This window comes from Balearica regulorum, chromosome Z (assembly GCF_011004875.1).
Source record: "Balearica regulorum gibbericeps isolate bBalReg1 chromosome Z, bBalReg1.pri, whole genome shotgun sequence".
In the NCBI taxonomy this organism is placed as follows: domain Eukaryota; kingdom Metazoa; phylum Chordata; class Aves; order Gruiformes; family Gruidae; genus Balearica; species Balearica regulorum.
The window spans coordinates 30,703,400-30,725,149 of record NC_046220.1 but is presented as its reverse complement, the minus strand read 5'-3'; the positions used below and the strand labels follow the sequence as shown (position 1 = coordinate 30,725,149).

The following is a 21,750-nucleotide window of genomic DNA, read 5'->3' as shown; positions in this document are numbered from 1 at the left end:
GACTTCAACAAGCTTTGAGTCAGTTGCTTTTTTTGTATGGATACTCTTTATTGTAAGTGTTTTCTGATACAAAACAGAGTCTAAGCTGGTTGCATTGCCTACTTGCGTACAAATTCTGTAGTTGTTTTTTTTCTCTATGGTTGGTTACCAAATCCTGAAGCATGGGACTTGTTCAAAGTGTCCAAAGCAGCATCATATTGCACTGCTTATTAGCTAGCATGCCATGTATACAATATATGTGAAGACATGATGCTGCAAGGAATTTGGTGCCCTTAAACATCACTCCTTTGGAGCTAAAGAAATTTAAATCTCTTCAGAGCAGTTATATTAAAGAAACATCCTACTTAAGTGCAAAAATGTTCATTCTGTTAAAATTCTTCCTGTGATTTAGAAACAAAATGAATGAGCTTGTGACTGTAATTACTTCTACAGTAGAGTCTAGTGTAATATTTGCTTTATTTAAGAAAATTTCAGCAGAGTAAGCTAAACATTTAGTTAACATATACAGTTTAAAAAAAAACAAAAACAAAACCAAAACCCCCCCCCCAGCCAACCTTCATTTGTACACTTTCTATAGAAAACACAAACTTCAACTAAAACAGACATTTAGAAAATATCTTTCAAAAATATTCACAAAGAACGCAGCCGAAAAGTTAAGCTGAGCACTTGTGCAGGTCTACCACTATTTTATTCCACAGGCATAAATAACAACCCGATATGAGGTTTTCTCTATTTAGGGTAGGCAATCATTCTGATTGCACTCTGCTGTTAATCACTTAGTTTGTTTTTCATATCTCTTTGCCTCAGAAATGTTTAGTGTGAGATGAGATCATCCCATACAGACATGCTAATGACTAGTTTCAGCACTTGAAGAAAGAAAATCTCAAATGAAAACATTGCGCAAACCGAAAAGGTTTTGGCACTAGGTCTTAACTACAGCAATGTAGTTATGAATATGTTTTTTGGGAAAAAATGTTTTTCATCAATACTTATGATTGGAAAGTTTTTCACAATAATTTACTTCCAAGTTGTTTACAAGGGAGTGAAAGTGAAAGCGAGAGTGAAAATGAGTGTTTTATCAGTGACCTGGGAAATAAATTAGAGTATTCATGACAAATCTTGAATTAAACATAATAAAAAAGCACCATTTCCCAAAGATGTAACCAAATGTGTTACCAAATGTGGAGCGGATATATGGGAAAGGCAGTTGAGACACACAAGGAAGTAAAAGAAATAGAGCTGGTCTATGCCTCTCCGAAACTTAGAAGCTATTGTCTGAGTTGAAAAATGACCATTGTCATTAATATTAAAGTCGTAAAACAGGTTGTCGGATATGTGTGAGGACTATGGGGAAAGTAAATTATTAAGCTTTTCCTAAGCCTTGAATACAACAATTGTTCATTTTTAAAGAATATGCCACTGAAAGGACATGTTTGTACAAGGATGCAAGTAACTTTGCCCTTTACTATGTTTTGGTTCCTTCTAAGGAGAAGTATGATGAGTATGTATCAGTTGTGGGAAAACAAAACAAAAGTAACATAGGATGAAAGAAGAGACCTAATAATTGTTTTAACATATGTAAAATGAACTGTTTGTATACAAAACACCAGATTCATACTGGTCTATTTCTGCTCACCACTGATGGTATGGATTATTTTACTACATTATTTATTCATATTTATGTATTTATATTAAAGGAAATGGGGACTGATCCTAGGACTTTTGAAACTGATGCAAAGATTTCCCTTTTTACTTTGCATTCATTGGATCCATTTCATGGAGGATACAAGAGCAAATACTTGTGTACGTGGGATATGGTAACAATTATTGGAAGGGAGGTTTATATGTCTTTTTTAGGGGGGCAGGGGTGTAAATCAGTTTGCTGCATGGAAGTCATGGCGCTTCAGAAGGAGTTCTCATAAACCTGTCTAGAACAAGGAAGGACCGTGAAGGCTTAATTGCCCTGACCAGCCTCACCAAGTATCCATCCTCCAAACTCTGCATCCATCAGCCCAGGAGCTCCATTTAAGCTCAGGCCAAGGTGCCCTGCTCCTTACCTGACATGTGGTCAGATCTTTTCTGGATTTGCAGACTGGACTTGCCACGTTGATGTGCCTCGCAGTAGTCTGATGACTGCTAGATTCTTGGTGGTCATTGTTGCTGTCACTAGCTTGCCCTGCTCACCTTGCTCATGTATGGTCAGACTGCAGCTTTTTTGGGTGGGCACCTGCGGCTCCCATCTGTTGTGGAGCAGCCCCACTCTTGCTGTTCCCTGACAACAAAATCAGTCTGTAAATCTAGGGTGCAGGACAGTTGACTACAGATTGTTACAGCATACCTTACAGAGAGAAAGTAGTTATGAAGATAGTATCATCTATTTGGCAGTTGTTGTTGTATAACTTATAATGCTTTATCCATGTGCTTTTAGAAGGCTATGACAGTGAAAATGAGACTGCAGTCAGAAGCTGTCTTTGCCAGAAGAAGTGGGATGAAGGTCAGGAGTCAGTCTTTGTGTCCATGCATGCCTGTTATACAATGTGGCATACCAATGCTCACTCAGAAGAAACAAGGCAGCAGTGTCCCAAGGGAGGTGACAATCTAGCTTGGAAATGGCATGGAAAAAGGGACATATTTTTAAGGTGCCTTAATCTTCTTTGGTTAAGGGGGGGCAGATCTTAAATCCTTAGGCTTCCTTTGAAGTTATGGGTTGTGAGAGGACTAGAGAAGGAGGTAGTAGCCATCTTAGATAACGGAAACAAGATAGACTTCATCTCAAAGGAGGCAAATTTCATCTTAGTCTAAGAAAAAGATACAGAAACTGAAGTGCTAAACAGAGAAGGAACTGCAAACCAGCATTTTTAGAGGAGCATATTGTTTTCTCCAAATCTTGCCTGTCTTTAAAACTCACTGAGAAATCTGACACAAGAGCCAGCATCTCATTTCCACAGGCACACTGGAAAAGAAAAACAGCAATACTGAGACCTCTAATACAAACTGCCTCAGTGTATCTGAAATATAAAAAAGCAGACCTTCATACAAATTGCAGGGACTTGTTTGACAGCTGGAGAGAAAAAAGGCATTGAATACATGCTCTCTCCCAGACCGTTTCCAACTTGTTTTAGAGGTCTGCATCCTCTTCTGGATGCAAGTGTTTGCAATAATTTTCTGTAAGTGTAGTCTCCTCACTGTTGTATGTACAAAAGTAGGCATCTCTTACGGAACTGCCAGTGGAATAGCCAATACAGTAGCTTAAACCAATGATACTTTAGCCAACTTTATTGCTGTTTTTCCTTCAAGAAAATTATCACCTAAGGATGATACAGTTTTGGTTTTAAGTCACTGAAATAACTCAAGATGCATATAGAAGCCTCAGCAGGGCTTTCAAAAGCTGGCATTTATCTTTAACTGAATTAGATTTGCAGAGTTTTTTGCAAGTTCTGCATAGGCATGTAATCTTTAGATACCCTAATATCTTTAAATATCAGCACCTTGAAAATATTGATATAAGCCTTCAGGGACATCCTTTAAGTAAGTAATAAGCCCACTTTGTAGAAGAAAACTAATTTCTTTCTGCTATTTCTTTTATTGCACATGCTTACTAATTTAAACAACAAATGGGTCATTTCAAGCTATAGAGTGAGGAAAAAAAAAAAAGAAGTTGGTATGAGTGCTACAACCTCTGCCAGATTATGTAGAAAATGAAAAGTGTGCATTTCAGCAGTGGTTTAACATCTAAGTACTTAAGCATTGCTATCAAATACAAATGATTGAAATGTGTACGCTATTATTTCTTCAAATTAACACAATATGGCAATATATGGAGAATATATAGAATGCTATTTTAGTTTTATTTTTTAACTCTTGCAAGTAGAAAAGCTCGGACTGGCATTTTTGCCCAATATTTATTATAACTGTAGGATGGAATGCTATCTAAATAAACAGCTCCCATCAAATGAGAACTTTATTCCCGCTTGTTGTCTTTGTGGGTCTGCAATAATCTTGCAATTTGTAGGACATCTTGTCTCTCTGTAAACTTCGCCACACATGAAGTTCAAAAAGGTATGGTTTTGCTATATTTTGTGTTTTAAACCTGCAAACACTAATGGAATGAATGATGCAAGCACTTGGGAAGAATGATCATTTTCCAGTTTACCCCCTAATACACTTGAAATTATTTTCACTTCAGTCACTAGCGTCACGCAGTTGAACCACACACAGCAGTCAGTAAAGGCACTCCCCTCTTGGCTACATGTCTTACAAGGCAATAGGTCCCTCTTCCTCCTTTTTCTTCTTTGCCCCAAACATGGGAATTTCCATGCAGCTTCCACTCTCAAGAGACCACCCACCCCCAAGTGCTGACAACAGTTACTACATACTCAATGTGCATTTCCCAATAAGGAATGAAGCCAAATTCTTTGACCTTTCATTTAGCTTTCACAGTAGTTTTGTTCCACTGACAATGCATAGTCCTGCTTAGCTAGGTTCTGCAAGACTGGCTGTAAAACCACTTTTAAGGGTGAACATTTATTTACAAGTGGCATTGCTTACTCACCATTAACCTTTCAAACAGTCAGAAACCAGGAGCTGAGTATCATAGCTATGAGTTTAAAAACAAACAATTGGGATAATTAGGCTGCTCCCCCCCACAATGCTCCCCTCTGACCCCTGCTTTCATGGAAAGCATCGTGGTGGCACAGCGTGAAGCCATGCTGAATTCTATACGTAGCTTTGAGTGCTCCATATTGAAAAGCAGTAGGACACGAAAAGGTTCACATAATCCAAGCAAAGCAGATGATCCACAAACAGGACTGGAGGCGGGAACACGTACACTGGAGCTCCTCACTTTGGAAAAGGCTGAAAGAGACCCAAACAGCAGTCCATAAAAATCACTAGGGACAGGGAAAAGGCAGGTAGGCAATAACTGTTGATTGGCTCTTCAAATACAAGAATTAGGAAATGTCTAACAAAACTACAGTCTGGTGGGTTCAGCTAAAACAGAAGGGAGGTAGGTTAGGTAACTTCTTACCAATGGAAGCAGGGAAAGATGAAAAATTTCATGTATTAAAAAAATGACCATACAAACTCAATGGAAGAAAAATCCAGCATGGGCTATTAAATATACTGGGGGAGTCCTTGGAGCGGCAGCTACTGGAGGTTGTGACTTTTCTGGGAAAGTATTATTACTAAGTGATGTTTGTATCTTCTGTTCTTATTTTAGGCATCCAATGTTGGCGGCCATTTCCTGCACACTCCTCATTACTCCAGTTGTTTTTGTGCTTCTCTGCAGATTTTGAAAAGACAACACTGACACTGCTTTTTTTCTTTTTTTAATTTCTGCAAGTATCACTGCATCTGTCATCGTGACTGGAGTGTTCTGTCACTGAAAGTATACTAAATATCAAACTCGTTTCCAAACAAGCGGGATTCCCAACAGTGCATGTTTGATTCACTCTAGTGTTTTAGCAATAGCTGTCCTTATCCCTCAGGATAATTGGGAAGTCCCCACTTCTGTCCTGCATTTTGCTACACTGCAGTGATACTCTAAATTTGACTGCTTTATGCTTATCCAGCAACATCAGTGAGGCAAGTCTTGCAGACAAGAACTGTCAGTTACATAATAGCTTCCCTTCACAATAAATCAAGTTGAATTTCTTTAGCATATTTATTCCTACACATTTTAGGGATTATTTAAAAGATTCCATGCAAGTAGCCATATTACGTAGTGGATTTTCTCCCATTTGCAGGTAGGATTGAGCTAGAACTTGGCTCCTTGCTTCTTGCTGGCAGCTTCCCCTCCTCATGGGCTGGAGAACCACAACTTGAGAAGCTACAGTGGAATTCAGTCCAATTAAACTTGATATTTATTGTGACCCTACTAATTTATTCTGCCAAGAAGTTTAAGTGAGTAGCTTTACAATGACCTAGGAGGAAGGCTGTGTGACAAAGTAACTTAAGTAGAAAATTCTGCCTATTTCTGGTACTGACTTCAGCTGAATGCTTACATGGAGCCCTGGATCCAATGGAAAGAGGAAGGCCCCAAGAGCTGGATTAAATAGGGTGGAAGCTGTCAAAATAAGCAAATCAGCTTATACGGTGGAGACTTGAGCATTTGCCATGCACACACATCAAAAACTAGTGAGCGCAAAGCCACAGAGGAGACACACAAATTCCTTCTGAACTTCCCTGAAAAAGGCTACAGGGGCGGAAGGGGGCTCTGAAAGTGTGTTCGAGGTGACTGGAGAGAGTCTAGGTATTTCAAGCACAACATGCGCATGCCAGCATCTGTGCCAGACCGTGGTATATGCAGTCCTGTAGCCTAACTACCTATTGACCTGAAAATTTTCTTGCCTGAAGATCAGTGCTTTGATCTTTTGGAACAGAAGTGAATCCTACATTGAATTTTATGTAACTTTTGTGCAACTCCCCAGTTGCTATTTTTCCCATTTTTCAAATTTTCTTTGCCATCTGTGAACGTGACAATCAAGCTGATAACATTGTATACGTGCTTTTTGCATCTCCTGAGGAGATGAGGAAAAAAGGTACCAGCTAGCTGGCTTAAGAGTGAGCCATTCCCTTTACCTGCCAGGGAGAAAGTTAGAAAAGTCTCCTCAAACTATTTTGTTTTTGAAAGGGATGAATTATTTTTCCTGCATTCCTGCAAGTAGAGCGTAGTAGCACTCCTCTTACACATGGCACAAAGTAGTATCCAAAAGTCAGACTGAGAACAAGCTCCAGAGTTTTGACTTTGACTTGACAACCCTGTTCAAACAGGAAACACTGAAAAACCTTCTCAAATACAGATTATTCTGTTCCTTTGATAAAAAATAGAAATAGAAGTAGAAAAACTTCACCATCATTATAGGTGCAGTTTTATGATTCTGAAAGTAGCTGCAAGCAGAGCCTCTAGAAAAGGCATATTCCCTACAGGAATGAAGCAAAATTCCTATGGTGCGATCACAAATTATTTTGTGCCTCAGAGTAACCTCCTTTACAGCAGAACTCTTTTTTTTCAGCCTTCCTGCGTTGTTGAGACACCCAGTCATGGGAAACAGTGATTAAACCCCTCCTCCTAACACATTGTGGGAAGAGGCCTTTCAGTTGCTACCATGGCTACAAGATGTAAGCCAAGGTCATTGTTATGATTGAGGCTGTGTTGAGCCTGGTTTGTTTTTGTTGTTGTTGGTTTTGGTTTTTTTTTTTTAAAATCAGCAGCTGTTGCATATTAGTGAAATTAAATCATGATTGAGGCAGATATAAAGTGTAGGATTTTTCTAATTCAGGTGAATCATGCTGATATTTCTATATCTACTCTGTGGTCCAATCTCTGAGCTTCATTATCACCATACTTTAAATACTTCTGATGGTCCTGCACCATTAAAAAGGCTATCCGAATGTGTAACTTCATATGGATAATTTGAAATAAACTGGTAGTTACAGAAGTGAGTTAAGTCTGCATGTTTGCAAACTTTGCCATATTTTAGAGATGCATTTTCTAAAACTAATGACATTGCTGGCAATCTGTACTTGTGCTTTATTTAAGTCGTATTATCCTCTGAATTAATCAGATTTATCAGATTTATTGTCAGTGGATTTGGTATCAGTCATTCACAAGCAATTTCCAAAACAAGATCAACAAAGAGACATGGTGTAAAAAATAAGGACCCTTCTCTTTTTAACCGTAAGGTTGATTTGGCTATTTTTGTTGATATTTCTAATTTTTAAAAGTTGCTTATAAGTATCTGGACTGTGAGAAAATCTGTCATGTATTTTAAATGAGGCATCTATGCTAAGGACCACTTCCATATACCTGGTTAAACCGTAGTGTAGGATGCAAGGAGCTGGTCCAATGCTACCTTCTTGTTTTTCAGCCCCATTCAGGCAACAACAGAGGTAAACCCAATTCCTAGGGTAAAATAAAGCAGATTCAGCATTGCTTTATTGTATATGAAGTGGGATTATTTCCTCAAGTAGCTCTGAAGTGACTTAATGCTTATATTGGTTAATACTGCTGCAGCAGTCTAGCAAGGAGTTTGATACAGAGCAGAAGCCAAGGCAGTAAATATGATATGGTACGATACTGGATAAGACACTAACTTCTTTGGGGTAGTTTTTCCTAAACATAACAGAGAACTAAAGTATAAAAAGCACAACCAAGTAATATTTCACATTTTATTTACTTCCTATTTCTAAAAGCTGCTTTTCATGTGTATCTTTCAAAAATACATAATAGTTCTGACACGCATTTATCACAGAAGAGAAATATTGCCAAGGTGTATTCCTTTGCAGAGAATTTTCCATACTTCTGTGTTCTCCTTTAAAAATGGTATAAAACAACATAACTGACATCTCTAGATCAAATATGATTAGTCTCTAAACAGCCACTTCCTTAAAAAAAAATTTTTATATATATATATATATACACACACATATAATCAAAACTGTGCTTATCTTCCACTTCATGTGGGCAGTCATGTAATACATGTTCTTAAATGCATCCCTACCTTAGTTAAACCTTACAGTGCAGACTCTTATTTTGCATTGTTTCCTTTCTGACAGTGTTGACAGTAAGCCAAGTGAAGAGAGAGAATCCCTATCTTGATATATACTGAGAAGTTCATTAAATACATCACTTTTCCAGGACTGAATTATTCAGTTTCAGAAAAGCATATGGAATAGAATACTTCAGAAAGAAGTCTAAATATTAATTATCTCTGTACTCTCAAGCCTTAGCATATTGAAATTTTTCTGAATGTAAACAGACTGAAGATTTGTTAGTAGGGAGAATACTGAATGACAAATTCTTGGGTAAAATTATTTACAGGAATATAGGAAATGAGTCAGGAATCTCAGGAAAAAAGAGCTATCTTATAGGCATCTGAAAAAATGTCCAAACTTTTTTTTTTGATGGAGAAAGGAAGGGGAAATGTATCAATACGAGTTGCAAATCAAATTCCTAACTTCCTTCTTAGCTGCATACCAGCTTTGTCTTAAATTTTAATGCTAGGCACCAATGGGTAGAACATGCAAAGGAGAGAAATTGTTTGGCTTTATTCTGTATATTAAAGAGTCCTTGATGCAGACACTGAATAGAACTGGAATAAGTAATTTGCTCTGCTTCTGACATTCTTTGGAAATATCAATAGCACTGCACAGAAAAGGTTTCTGAAAGCTGCTTCAGGAGCTTTTCATATGCTATGCAGAATGCATTTTCATATGCTAAGCAGAATGCATTTTCATATGCTAAGCAGAATAACAGAATAGTTGGTATGTAGTGACTACAGTTTTACATGCTAGGAGGAATTCAAAAGGTTTATGAAAAGAATATTTACTATTTATTTCTAGGTTTTATCTTTATAAAATAAATGCAGGAAATATGGAGAGTTAAAAGTGTAGGAGCAAGTTTGAAGACTAGAAAAATCACTTTATACTCTTCCATTTGTTCTAAGAAAGGTATCAGGGCACACAATCGCTATGTAACTATTGTTTAAACTTAGATATTTTAAAGAAATGGCTTTCTATTGGAGGGAAAGAAGATTTCAATAGCATCATCCGGTACATTCTTTTGGGATGACTTGCCATTCACATGTGGCAGTACATGAGATGGATGTCTTCCTGCATTCTCAACTCTCTCCCTTTTCTTGGTATCCAAGAGGTACTAAAAAGTCTGTGATACTTTTGCTAAGATCAAGTGGGAGAAGTTTCCTTCTAGTCAGAAATATCATGTGGATGAAGGACAGGGCAATACTGAGCATACCTTTGATGATACATTTTTGTTTTACTTACAAGTGAGGAACTCTCACTTTTAAGACATAAGTTTGCAGACGACACCAAGTTGTGCAGGAGTGTTGTTCTGCTTGAGGGTTGGAAGGCTGTACAGAGGAATCTGGACAAGCTGGATAAATGGGCCAAGGCTAATTGTATGAGCTTCAACAAGGCTCAGTGCCAGGTCCGGCACACCTGGGTCACAACAACCCCATGCAGCGCTACTGGCTTGGGGAAGAGTGGCTGGAAAGGCCTGGCAGAAAAGGACTTGGGGGTGTTGGTCAACAGCTGGCTGAATATGAGCCAGCAGTGTGCCTAGGTGGCCAAGAAGGCCAACAGCATCCTGGTTTGTATCAGAAATAGTGGTGAGCAGGACTAGAGAAGTGATCATCCCCCTGTTCTCAGCACTGGTGAGGCTGCATCTTGGGTACTGTGTTCAGTTTTGGGCCTCTCGCTACATGACAGACAATGAGATGCTGGAGTGTGTCCAAAGAAGGGCAACAAAGTTGGTGAATTGTCTGGAAAACAAATCTTACGAGGAGCGGCTGAGGGAACTGGGGTTGTTTAGTCTGGAGAAAAGGAGGCAGAGGGGAGACCTTCTCACTCTCTACAACCACTTGTAAGGAGGTTGTAGCCAGGTGGGTGTTGGTCTCAGAATCATAGAATCATAGAGTCATAGAATGGTTTGGGTTGGAAGGGATCTCAAAGATCATCTAGTTCCAACCCCCCTGCTGCGGGCAGGGACACCCTCCACTAGACCACGCTGCCCAAAGCCTCATCCAACCTGGTCTTAAACACTTCCAGGGGTGGGGCATCCACAACCTCTCTGGGCAACCTGTTCCAGGGCCTCACCACTCTAATCTAACATCTAATCTAAATTGACCCTCCTTTAGCTTAAACCCATGACCCCTTGTCCTGTCACTACACTCCCTGATAAACAGTCCCTCACCAGCTTTCCTGTAGCCGCCCTTCGAGTACTGGAAGGCTGCAATTAGATCTCCCCGGAGCCTTCTTTTCTCCAGGCTGAGTAATCCCAACTCTCTCAGCCTGTCCTCATAGGAGAGGTGCTCCAGCCCTCTGATCAACTTCCTGGCCCTCCTCTGGACTCTCTCCAACAGCTCCACATCTCTCTTGTACTGGAGCCCCCAGAGCTGGACGCAGTACTCCAGATGGGGTCTCACAAGAGTGAAGTAGAGGGGCAAGTATCAAGGATGAGGGAAAACAGCCTCAAATTGTGCCAGGGAAGGTTTATATTGGATATTAGGAAAAGTTTCTTCACCGAATGTGTCATCAAGCACTGGAACAGGCTGCCCAGGGAAGTGATTGAGCCACCATCCCTAGAGGTATTTCAAAGACATGTAGATGTGGAGCTAGATGTGGTTTAGTGGTGGGCTTGGCAGTGGTGGGCTAGGTTAATGGTTGGACTCAATCTTAAAGGTCTCTTCCAACCTAAATGTTTTTATGATTCTGTGATTCTATGAAGATGAACATAGAGAGAAAGGGCTTGTTTATTCAGATTGTATAATTGAATTAAAAACCCCTACATTCATTCATATGGGCAAGTTTTACTGGCATAGTGGCAGTAGAGTTGTTACTGCCCTACAGAGAAGTTGGTCAGTTCCTCTGTGTAGAGGAGCCTCCATGCTGCAGAGAGCAGCTGCTTTTAAGGCCTTTTCCTAGATTTGGAAGATAGAAGGGATATGCATCTTTTTCAATTAAAATATTGTAATTTGCTTTAAAATCAGCCCTTTAACAGTAATTAGATCCAGTCTGACATCTTTATTTCCATTTTAGCAGTTCAGCTTATAGCTCCACAGTCCACAAATCCATTCAATTTAACTTGGAAACATCTCTTTCTCTTAGTCCTAAGAGAGCACCTACATCCACAGCTCTAAACTATTATTCTCAACAAAGCAAGCTCTTTGAAAAGGTGATGATTCCCCAACCACTCCATTATCAGGAGAAATGGAGATAGCCTGACTGTTAGTTGACACAGATTGAGAATGGATTGAGATATACTTGGAAAAAGAATCAAATTTCACTTATAGAGGCCTTTTTCCCCAGAGTAGCTATAGCTTAACGTTATTGTAATCCTCAAGTACACATATGCCAGCAGTAAAAGAGCCATGCCAAATGGAAGTGCAGGCTTTAAAGAACAATACATGCTAATACAATACTAAGAAAAAACATATACAGATGAGTAATGAAGTTGGGTTTGGGGTTCGTTTTGTTTTGTTTTTAACATAGCCCTACTTAGGTTAAATTACTAAGATTATATTTACTGCTGGTCCCCAAAAGCAGCATCAATTCTTGAGCTATATGTATATTTAAAGCCAAAGATGCTCTTGCCTAAAAATATCTCCAACTTTGACTATAACAGAATAACTATCTTCCATTGTGTAATGGTCCCAGATTATGATTTAGCAAAACAAACAGAAAATTACCTGACTGATTCTCTGTAATTTTCTTAGTGTATTTCAGTCTTTCCAAAATGGCAGAAAAGTATTTTAGGTGTGTAACCTCTACTTTAGATAGTCTGTGTTCCCTAAGAAATATTATTTATTGAAAATTAGTACTAGAGTATTTTCATACCAGAACAGCTCAATCCCTTCTATTACAGTTCTCAGAATGGGTGATGATCACAAAATGAAGAGTCAGCCAGTATTGTTATGCTGTCATTTCGTGTGAGACCTTGTGCATTATTTACTACCCATTATTGAAGTTATGTTGTACATACATACAGAAAGATCAATTTTCTCCTAGATTTTCCTCTAGTAGTCTCATGATTTTAGAACTTCTTGCAACATGATGGAATCACCCTCCAAGCTCCTATGTCTATTTGCTCTTGCAAGCTTTTAACATGACTATTTCATCTTTAGGTGCTTATTACCATTAATGACTTGTCTCTTGTTTGTTTATAAATGTTGCTTAATAATATACCGTGAAGTTAGTTAGTAGTTTTCCTAATTGGGGAGCAGTAGGAAGGTAGGAAAACATTAAAATTAATTCAGAATTGGCAGTTTTGTAATACTTAAGGGGTATTTTTTTCAGAATATTTAGCATGTAATAAATCATAGAAAAGTCAAACTCTTGACTTCAACTGCAACAGTCATTGCTCAAGTCTACTGCATATCAGACCATATGTGTTTTAAGTTTAGCTCCCAGAATGCAAGAAATGCATAGCATCTGGGAAAATGTGACTGGGCCAGCATTGCACACCATTTTATTATTCAAGGTGACATTCAAGTACCATGAATATGAAACTGGGCTTTTTTCCTGATGGTTTTTTTGCTTGATTTGCTACTTACCTTCGATTACATGCAGTAAGTTATACAGCACAACTCTAGATTTCTTATAGCTTGAAAGACTAACACGAGTATATGATACTAGCAATGTAATGTATGCATTATGTATTCTGGTACAGATTTACTATATGTTGAATAAACATTTCAGGTGTTGGACTTCTTAGCTTTGGATAAAATTTATAAATTAGTTCTGCTATTAGGCTAGTTATTCATTATTTGAATGCATTTGAAAACTAACAATCTAATGACTGCCTATGGATTAATAGCAATGCATATTATTTTGATAATTAAGTTTGAGTACACTTACTTAATCCTGCACCTCTAATTCTGTGATATATGATTCCTAATACTGAAAATGATTTAATGCATATTTGTATGTACATCTTGATGCAAATACAATTGTATGGAGCCAGAGTCCTGGCCTCTGAAGTACCTGTTTAAGTCAAGTATTTCACAAACTCTTCTCCTAAAATTAATGTCATGGATTATGCTGTTCTTTCAGCCATGTAGCTGAAATAACAGTAGGTCTCATTAATTAATTAATGAGAAAGAAAAGACAGAAAAGAATCAGCTTATCATATATTCATATGATCAGCTTGCCATACACTCAAGAGTTTAGTCATAATAAGGTGCTCTTACCATGATGTGAACTTTCAGGATACAGGATTGAGCAAAATGGGTGCAGCTTTCATTCTAAAGGTCAGGTACTGTTGAAATTTCCACAGAGAACATAATTTATTTTACCCTTTGAATTCTCAGCTAGCTGAAACTTGTCAGTCAAATCCAGTTAAAATCTCTGATTGTCAGGTCCTGTTGGTCCAATATGTATGGCTTTTTAGCTGTTGATTGGTGAAAACCTACAGAGTTTTAGAATAATGTCTCATTTGAAATGGGTCATTTCCATGCATAATCATATTTCAGTCTTAATTGCTATAAGTGCCAGGCTTCTCTTTCCACCTTTGAATTGAGAGCATGTTCTGTTTTACCAGTTTAATTTAAAAGCCAGAAAGCCATTTAAGACAGATGATCATCCCAACAACTGTATACAGTTTAAAGATGGTGGTGAGGAGGGAGGGGGGAAGAGAGCTATATTGTAGTTTTAATGATATAAATAAGCACTAGCACAGTTTGTTGATTCATCTTTGCTTATAGTGGGGGCTTTTTTAATATTATAGCAGTATTTGAGGACTTCAAGCAGGACTGCATTCTTAATCTGTTACACATTGGGCAAACATTGTAAGAAACAGTCTGTACACTGAAAAACCTCTGGTCTAACCTGAGACAATAGTAGAATCATGAAGAGAAGATAAGAGGTCATAGCAAAAATGTGATATCTAGTCATTATATAGCCAGCTGTTGATTATCTTAATGTGTTTATATACTTCTGATTAGCTTAATTTTTATTTATTGCACCTTTCTTTCGATATATAATCATCATGTCTGTGTGGACTTTGCCAATATGCTAACACACAGAAGCCCAGATTGCATCATCTATATTACAGAGCTGTTACAGACCTCTTGTTAGCAATGACTGTCAGAGAAACTAAGCTGGTTTACAGATAACTAATTGAAAGATGCTTATCAATGCTTATTATGAAGAAGCCTGAAAACATAGAGGGCAGGTTTAAAAGCTTATCTTAGTAAGAGTAGTACTGTATAAGTTCTGCAACATGCGTTAGCAGTTATCTCTCACATTACTGCAGCAGGTTGACTGGAGCATGACAGTTTCATTTTTCATACAAAGTAAACCAGGCAAATCTGTGCAGCTGGTAAATATTACAAAAAATAGAAGAAGTGAAAATCCCTTAGTTGTCTTTGGCCTTCTATCCATTTAAGCAGAAAGTAAGTCTGGCAACATTAATTTTCCACAAAATTAAGAGCAAAATAAAGAGAACACATGATTCACAAAAGATGTAGCTTCATGTTTTATTATGTTTTCATTTTCTCTCAGGACTACAAGGCATTGTGCTTCTGGCGTTAAGATACTCTTGAGTCAAAAAAGAAAATGTGATATTCTTCTTGACCCCTGCACAAGTAGTTAGAATGGTATTTGTTTTCAGTGACTAAGCACTGGGTTAACCATGCCTCAGATTAGCAGAGCAAACCATCTGTTCTGCTTGAAAGTTTACAGGTTTACAGGCTTTAGCCCATAAATAACCAAGCACATTTTCAACACACAAGAATCTTGAATTGCATTAATTAATTCATGAGACATCACAGTTGAAGAAAATGTGTCCAGTTGATTAAGTTCTTGGATTAGAATCAATGACTTCATTGCTTGGACATATTAACTTTCTAAATATCATCACTGTGGGTTTCATTACAGAGAACACAATAGATTGCACATGGCTGAGTGAGATACACCCAGGAAGCCAGTCACTTTTAGAATTAATATACAGTCCTCCATGAATCAAGCTGTCCTGCTGGTGTTCTGCAGAAAGGGAGAGAAGGACATACCTGAAGGCCCTGATTCACAGCTGACATTCAATCTGACCTCTCTTTCACGTAACATGAAATGAGTATGACAGGCTGAATGTTTGTTTCAGTTTAGCTTATGTGCTACTGTGACAAATTGACAGGCAAGATGATCAAACCCCGGGGAGGAAATAAGGAGATGTGCATTTGGTAGTTTCAAGGAAATCAGATGGTTTGACAAAAAATTTTTCACTGACAAATGGAAGATTTTTGAAACTTAACTAGAAATTAGTTGTCAGATGTATTTTCCTTCTCTCTTTTCGTCTTTCTGTGTCACCCCATTATTCTTTTTCCCCCACTGAAGACAATGTAATGTAGTATTTTGGGCTTTTTTTTTTCTTTTTTGTCCTGTTTCCACTTGAATCTTTTTCAAAGTGAGAAAAGTTTGGTGAAAGAAAAACAGATTACTTGTATTTTTCTCTCCAATGTTCATATTTTTATAGCTTGGGAGTTACATATTCTGCCACACTCAGATGCAAAAGAGAAAGAAAAGCAGCAGAAAACTTAATTTGTATTAAAATAAACATAATATTCTGGAATGAAAATCAGAAAATGTTTTTTACAAAAAAACTTTCTCTTTTTTTTTAACTACTCTAGTTATAGGAGGTGTGGAGTTTCTAGTGTAAGTATGAACTCTGCAAAACCTTGAGACACTCGACTCAAACTAAATGTTGCCTTCATTTACAAAGAGGTGAGCTCTTCGCTGATGTCCCTAAACATGGTGATAATACTGAGAGGGGTGTCAGTCAAGTGGGCTGTTATTGTGGAATTGCGGTGTGTTTGGGATGCTCCAAAGCTACAGTGTGTATCACACTATCTTGTTTTGGTTTAATGAATTCCTTGGTTTTGCTTTTCTTTTTCTCCCTCTTCTGTATCAAATACTTAATTGCCTCAGGTTTTTATTCCGGTTTTCAATGCTTTTCTTCTAAATTTTTCTTCTGAAAGAAGAAAGAAATACATCTTTCTGAAGTAAAGATGAAATTGGTCGATAGTTACCATTCAGGAAATATGCCTGACTCACTGTACAAATCACCTATGCAGCAGCTACTGCTGTCCTATTTGGTATAAACTCGCTGACAGATATTGCAATGTAGTTTAGCCTGGCAATGGCTTCATATGATCATGCAGAGGTCAGCAAGCTTCTGAAATGTTCTCCAGAACGTCCTCTCTTGTTGCACCAGTGGGTTAAAGTACAGGCTCCCTCAGAGCTGAGCAACAGCCTACCTCTACCAGATCTTCCTTCACCCCATGGTGGGTACAGTACACAGCGGACCCCAAGCGCTATCACCTTAAAAATGCAAGCATTGCATGCACATCCTTCCCTCAGGCACTCTGCAAGTCTAGTGTACTTTTTTTACTGGATTTCCTGTCAAGACTAAAAACTAGAAGAGCAAAGATAACATTATATGCTTCCTAAAGTATTTAAAATTCCTCTACAAAGACTGCCATTTCTATATCATCATATACAACTTTCTATTTTCAGAGTTAGAAACAGTTATTTTACATGACATTATTTGGTAGCTTGAATGGACACATGGTTAGAAATGTTTTTTCTCTAACTAATGGGGAGCTGGATTCCTGATGCAAAGCAATATGCAAAGTGTTGAAAAGATAAATAGCACTACTCTATTAACATCTTAATGAACTTACTGAAAAGCCCATCCGATGTCTTAAATTCACATTTCACATGTGCTGAACAGTTTTGTTTCTTTTACATTCCTTTGAAGTCCTTATTTGCAAAAGATCATCACAGAATTTTTTTTATCATCTCAAACATTACGAGCAGTTGCATGTCTGACTCAAGGCATGCTACTGATTGCTGATATATAGCATACCAGAGAGAAAACAAAGTACCAGGCCTTTGTCATACACACCACCTGTTTCAGAAACTGTCTGTCACCAGCCTTTTGAACTTCTCATTTTGTTACAGACATGACATTGAGAAGGAGGAAAGGGAGCTGGGGAAGGGCAGTAAGATTTCAAGGCAAAGGCTCCAAAACCAAACTGCAGCTTCCTTCCAGCTCAGGGAGTACACCAGAAACGTCCCAGCCTGAAACAAAGCAGAGGCAGGAAGGGTGAGGTTGAATTTTGTGTTTTAAAGTCTATCTCATCTCAGTTCCACATGAGCATTTATTATAGATCAGGCCTGAAACATAGTTATTTCTGCATCAACAGAGATGAGACCAACTTGTTTCAACACTTACTTCATAAAATAGTTGTGCAATTTCATAGGAACACCCTTAGAGGGACCATTTCTATGGCCTATTTAATCTGTGAGACTTATGACAATTATGAAGAAACCAAATTTTAAATCTAAGCCCTTTGACAGGGACTTAAAAGACTGAGTCGAAACTGAGTATTTAACTCAAATTTTTGAAAGTTCTGTCCTTACATTGTAATTTCAGGAACTGAATTCTAAACTCCGTTAACTCCATCAGACTCACTGTTTAATAAAGTGAGATGAAGGCATTTAATTTTTCATGTTCATTGTTCAGATGGGGTAATTATCTATAAGATAATTATAGAAATAGCTCCTCCGTGATGTCAGTGTTTGTATCACGGTGTAGAAGGCTGGTATGGTTTTGCCCCAGCCAGCAGCTCAGCACCACGCAGCTGCTCACTCACTTCCCCCCCAGCAGGACAGGGGAGAGAATTGGAAGGGTAAAAATGAGAAAACTCATGTGTTGAGATAAAGTCAGTTTAACAGGTAAAGCAAAAGCTGTGTGCACAAGCAAAGCAAGACAAGGAATTCATTCACTGCTTCCCATGGGCAGGCAGGTGTTCAGCCATCTCCAGGAAAGCAGGGCTCTGTCACGCGTAACGGTTACTTGGGAAAACAAACGCCATCACTCTGAATGCCCCCATCCCTCCTTCTTCTTCCTCCACTCCCTTATATGCTGAGCATGACATCATATGGTATAGACTATCCTTTTGGTCAGTTGAGGTCAGCTGTCCTGGCTGTCCTCCCTCCCAACTTCTTTTTGTTTCCCAGCCTACTCACTGGCAGGGCAGCACAAGCAGCAGAAAAGGCCTTGACTCTGTGTAGGCACTGCTCAGCAATAATGAAAACATCTCTATATAACCAAAACATCTCTATATTATCAACACTGTTTTCAGCACAAATCCAAAACATAGTTGTGTCTACTAAGAAGAAAACTAAATGTCCCCACCAAAAGTAGCACAAAGGCTAAGAACATTATATAGAAATTCTATCTCACAACACTAAGTTATGGATCCTGGAAATATTAATACTATGGATTGACATTTTTGTTCACAGAACTTCCCATGGATCAAGATTGAGAGCCATAAGCAATATTATTACTTAGTCTCGATTTTTTCTGGAGCAACTTAAGTGGTATCCATGGGTTGGAATACTTCTTAGATGGTTTTTTTTTTTTTTCCCCTCTCATTTTGGTTATATGGATGGAGAGGCATTTACTGAAGAGCTTTATTTAAAAAGGTCCTTATGAGCTGAGAGCAATCATCTATGCACATTCAGAAATCTCAATGAACTGGAGTGCTAGGATTCTGGGAAAGAAATAGGATTGATTTAATTGCTTGAATTGTGGTTGTTGAGGTGCAAAGAAGCTTTATGACTGAAGACTGTCATATCAGTAAGCTGTTTAATAAAATAAGAAATAGTATCCTAAGGACACTTGTGCAGCTTAAAGGAAAGTAAGTGTTGTAAGGCACATTGGAGACCTTAAAAAGCAGCGTTGGCTTGTTATGATTGTAATTCATATTTACGTCACTTTGGTTGTCACAGGCTCAGAAAAGCCAGAAAAACTGAGTCATCCTGGATAATACCCAAACCTCCCACATACAACCTGGGAAAAAACTGTCCTTTATAAATACATATCTATATTTATATCTTAAATATCCTACCCATTTTCTGGAGTTACTGTTTGATATCCTGTTGTCTCCATGTTGCAAAAGCCTAATTATGCATGGCAAAATTATAAATAATATATTATTTTCTACTTTTTTTCTAGTAAGAGCTTAAATTCTTAAAACAGGTAGGAGGCATTTTCTAATAACATATACATTACTGAGAAAATTAAGAAATTCATAGGAAATCACTGCTATTCCGGTACAAAGTGCATTACTCACATGTTTCTGCATACTGGAATTCATCTTCCAATATAAGCTCTAAGGGAATATGAATTAAGTATTCTCAAAGTATTTAATACATCCCAGAACTGTGACTGAGCTACAACTGGACCTGCTGGGCAATTTCTCATCAGTAACTCCCCATGAAAAGTAGGGATAGTTACACAGAATCAAGCTGAACTCTGAGAACCCTACGGGCATTCAGTACAAATGACTTACAGCTGTAGCAGATGTTGAATCATACCCAAAAAAGTATCACTTAGGTTTTAGGATCAAAGCTGGAGAACCCTATGCTCTGCTATGTCTTCGCTGTTCTTGATAAAGTTGCTTTAGTTGATTTTTGTAGAATCAGGAATAGATGCTTTATTTGTATGTTTCCCCTGTGCATACCATGGACGGTAAACCCTTCACATGAAATCATCTGATAGCTAATCTGTATGGTACCTACGAGGGCAAGCTTTATAAGTACACCACTTATTGCTCCCTTGTTTGGTACTACTGACTGCCAGTGTAGCTTGTTACTAATGGAATTTGAGTTGTTTAAATGTCATGATGTTTGGATTTGTTTTGTTAATAATCAGAAGGTATCGTGCATTCAAATGAACCTTGGTAAAATTGTCATATCTAACCTTATCACCACTGTACCAATTTTCACATGTTGTTTCTGGATCTGAACTCTGAATAAAATGTGCTTTTATGGTATCTAACAGACAATGGAGCCTCACAGCAGCTTATGAACTGCTGGATTCTTTTAAAAATTAAGCTGGCAAACATTTAAGTGTAGAAAGTGCCCTTTTTAGAAACTTGTTTGCCCACCTACTAGATTCTCATAATCTCTCTTTTAATTGCTGTAAATTTATTGGATTCTGACAGAAAGTTGCGAAACATACCTCTGATGATTGCATATATTCAAACACATTTAGATAGCACTTGCCTAAAGCAATCAGTGCTGTGAAAGCAATCCTTATGTAAAAGAGGCAAAACCTCCCTGTAATCTAAAAAAGAAACAATGTTCTGTCATCTTCAAAAACACACAGTCAGTCAAACACTAATGCCAAGCATGCTAAAACAGTGGAAAAACCCCAAGCACTATAAGTCATCATTCCAGTATCTTTCACAAATGGTTCTTGCAGCTTTGAACTCATGTGACAAGAAGACACAAGACCTCAATCTTCTCCCTAACTGTAACAATAAAATCATATGCCACTTGGAACATGTAATTTAATTTCTCTGTTTTATATGCAGGATAAATGTTTTCTCATGCATTAAAAAGTTCTGAAATAAATGTGGAGCAGTGCTGTGTCAGTGAAAAACATTATTGGAATAGTATCTACAGGTAAGTGAGAAGTAAGGTATGTAAGGATAGGTTTCTCTCTTATATTTTATTTAGCCAGCTGGAAAAAGATTTGCACAGAATGTTCTATAATCTAAACAGTTTACTTGATTGGCTTATAGGTCATCAGTTCCTTTTTTCTACAAGATGATCAGCATTCACATATCACCTTGCCATAATAATTAGTATTGGCCCCTGGTTCCTGCCTATTCTAACAGTAGAAGGCATGAAAGAGGTGCCAGTAATGTCAAGAGGAAAAGATAGAGGGGAAGGAGTATAATGCAAATTATAATTTTAGGGAAGAGTGGGTGGAAGTCACTAATATTATAATGAGGAATTCCTTAACAATAGAAAGTTCAGTGACCTATTTCTATCTTAAGTATTAATTATGACACTGGCGTGTCTCAAACAGAGCGCTTCCAGTGCACAGCAGATTCTGCTTGCAAAATCCATTAAATAACAATATGAGAAAGTGTGTGACTGGCTAGCCAGTAATTTGAACATGTGTGCCTTCTCTCCACATGCTGGCACTGCCTCTTGCTTGAATTTAGTAATGCAGAAGATTAAAGCTGTCAGTTACATATGAGGGTTAAGAACTCCAAAAGGATTTACGATCTCTGTGTAGTCTCCAGGGAGAATAAGCAGACTATTCACTGCCAAAACATTCCTAAGCTGCCCTGCAGTGAGGAGCATTACAGGAAAAGTACCAGAGTTAGACAGGGGGAGGGGGAATAGCAAAGGAATAGGGAAATGCAGCTGTCAGCA

The 21,750-nt window shown here is 38.0% G+C and overlaps 1 long non-coding RNA gene across 1 annotated transcript in view; it reads left to right on the top strand.

Annotated features, from left to right (window-relative positions):
- LOC142599485 (uncharacterized) overlaps window positions 1–21,750 on the top strand; it is an 85,828-nt gene that overhangs the window by 58,654 nt on the left and 5,424 nt on the right. The window contains exons 3-5 of the long non-coding RNA XR_012833054.1: window positions 5,219–7,280; window positions 17,473–17,617; window positions 20,898–20,988. This is a non-coding gene — a long non-coding RNA (uncharacterized LOC142599485). The remainder of the gene's footprint in view (window positions 1–5,218; window positions 7,281–17,472; window positions 17,618–20,897; window positions 20,989–21,750) is intronic.